A 3,184-nucleotide genomic window follows, 5' to 3' on the forward strand; every position below is an offset into this window, starting at 1 on the left:
TTATGGCAAGATTCATGCGGCGGAATTGGGAGTGTGGAAGGATGGGCCTTATGTGGGACTGCCCGAGGGATTCTTCAATCTGAAGATGACGTTACGGCAATCAATTCCTTCGTATGTTTTACTGGAAGAGTTCCGAACGCAGGTCTACGTATACTATGCAGGACAGAGGCAGACTTGTAGGCTGTGCGGATCGTTTGACCATATGGCAGCCCAATGCCATAGAAAACCAGGACGGAGGGAACAGATGCCAACACCGGTGGATCAGCAGTTGGGTCCTGTGGTGCAGGAGACAGATGCGGCCGAAAGGCAGGCATCGTGCAGTTGGAGTGAGGAAGTGGATAAAACAGAGGCGGAGACGGACTCATGTGCTACGTTACCTGTGGGGACGGGACCTGAGCAGACGACGACGACGAACGATGACGGTGAGCCTGTAATGCAACAGGATGGAATGTTGGATGAGGTTTTGAATACCTTCCTGAGTGAGGTGGAGGGGAGTCTTGATGATGAGCAGCGTGGACGCTCATTGGAGGAGACTACAGTATCATCGGGACGTGGGAAGACCGTGTGCAATGAGGGGAAGAAGCACACAGTAGTGGCTGAGGTGCACAGAGCGTGCATGGAAGAGGAGGTTACATGTGGAGATGGAGGTTCACGCAAGAGAACAGCTGGGACGTCTGATATGGATGACGTCTTAACGCCAGGGCAGAGACCTGGGAAGAAGTCTTGGAAGCCCAGGTTGGATCTCCCGGAGAGTGGGTGTAGCGGTGCTGAAGTACTGAAAGGTTCAAAGGTTAAGGGGGGGTTGGGGGACTGGACAGACAAGGTGACAAACGGGGCTCTAGTCAGCAGCCAGGTCACGCGGGTGCCATTCCAAGGCGGCGAGGCAAGCCGCCTTTACTGTCATAATTCAAGGTTGTAACGATCAATGTTAATGGCCTGAGAGCCGAGGCTAAAAGAGTATGGGTGGAATGGTTTTTAAAGAGATTTAATGTAGATATATGTTTCATTCAGGAGCACAATTATAAGTTTGGTTGTGAGTTGTCTTTGAAAGGATTGTAGTGATACTGGTCCTGTGGGGAGCAGCAGCAGGATAATACTGCACCACCTCTTGGGGCTCTTAACAACAACAACAGTTTGGTGTATGTCATGGGCGCCAACACATGGTGTGTGATTCTCTCCTACTATATCCATTTATCAGTGATGCAGATTACATGGTGAGTTTAAATATGTGGCCTGTAGTTATAACTTTTCTCTTGACATATGCAAGACATCACCATCCCTGTAGAAGCCATTATTAGATGTACTAGTCATTATATTTTGTTGTTGCAGAAGTACTATGAAGATTCTATGTTCAATAAAGCCTAGAGATAAGGCCTGTGTTTCTATCACAACAATTTATTGAACATAGAATCCTGGGCTACCTGGTGGTGATCCTGCGCTAGATTACATCACAACATGGAGCGTTTACTGAAACCTGAGAGGCTAGACTGTGACCCCAGCTTATCAACGGCTGCTCAGGAATGGAAGCACTGGTTTAAGACTTTCGAAAACTTCTTGGGAGCCCTTCCTAAAGAAGATCTAGATAAACTAAGTCTGCTCATCAATTTTGTGTCACCTAAGATATACGAGGCTATTTCTGAGTGTAATACATACGAAGATGCTATCAAAACCCTCAAGTCTCAGTATATTAAACCTACAAATGAAATCTTTGCACGCTATCGCCTTGCAACTCGCCGCCAGCAGATTGATGAATCCTTAGAGGAATACTTTCAAGCACTGAAAATTTTAGGTAAGGACTGTCACTTTCAAGCAGTGACAGCTGCTCAGTATTGTGAAGAGTCCATCAGGGATGCTTTTATCAGTGGCCTGCAATCACTAATAATAAGGCAGCGTTTATTGGAGAATAAAACTCTCGACTTAGCCGCTGCCTTTGACCAGGCAAGAGCTCTAGATTCAGCCCAGAAGAATTCTGAAGTATACAGTACCACTCAGCCTTCTCGAGTGGTAAGTGCTGCAATTCCTGACCAAGACTCTTGCAATGAAGTTACTGTGGAACCTGCCTCAGTGACAGCAGCAGCAGGTACGGTGTGTTTCTTTTGTGGTTTTTCAAGACATCCACGTCCAAAGTGTTCTGCTCGTGAAGCAATGTGCCATAAATGCCACAAGAAAGGTCACTTTGCTAAAGTATGTCGTGCTAATGCATCAACAAGAGCTAGTGCCTCCACACATTCCAGTGATCATGCGACTCTAGCAACAGTGACTTCTGCGGCTACTCCAAATTCACTGTCAAAGGCAGTTGTGAAAGTATTCATCAAAGGAACAGAAGTAGATGGTCTTATTGATAGTGGCAGCTCAGAGAGTTTCATCAACCTTGACTTAGTTAAACGGCTCTCCTTGACTCTACATCACTCATCAGGTACCGTTTCCATGGCATCAACATCTCTCTCTATTCAGACCTTAGGGTTTTGTAAGGTAAATCTCAGAGTTAATGGAAAGGATTATCAAGATGTACATTTAGCTATTCTGCCACAACTGTGCTCTGATGTTATCCTTGGTCAGGACTTTCAGAAGCTGCATGGTAGTGTCACCTTAACATATGGAGGTGAACTGCCTCCTCTTGTTGTCTGTGGACTTAGCACTTTAAGGGTAGACCCACCAAAGCTGTTTGCAAATCTTACCGCGGATTGCCATCCTATATCAGCTAAGTCACGCCGCTATTCTTATGAGGATCGGATGTTCATTGAGAAAGAAACTCAGAGGCTGCTGAAGGAGGGTATTATAGAACCGAGTGATTCCCCTTGGCGTGCACAGGTTGTTGTTGTTAAAGATGGTTATAGGAAACGGAGACTGGCTATCGATTACTCTGAGACAATCAACAAATTTACACTTCTTGATGGGTACCCTCTACCTCGAATTGATGATACAGTGAACAAAATTGCTCAGTACTATGTGTTTAGCACAATTGATCTACAGAGTGCCTATCATCAAGTCCCTATAAGGAATGAAGATAAACCATACACAGCGTTTCAGGCTAGTGATGGCCTGTATCAGTTTACCAGAGTCCCTTTTGGAGTCACCAATGGGGTAGCCTGCTTCCAACGAATTATGGATTCACTCATTCAGGAAGAGCAACTCATGGGAACTTACGCGTATTTAGATAATGTTACCATTTGTGGCAAGACCC

Source organism: Cherax quadricarinatus, chromosome 87 (assembly GCF_038502225.1).
Source record: "Cherax quadricarinatus isolate ZL_2023a chromosome 87, ASM3850222v1, whole genome shotgun sequence".
Classification (NCBI taxonomy): domain Eukaryota; kingdom Metazoa; phylum Arthropoda; class Malacostraca; order Decapoda; family Parastacidae; genus Cherax; species Cherax quadricarinatus.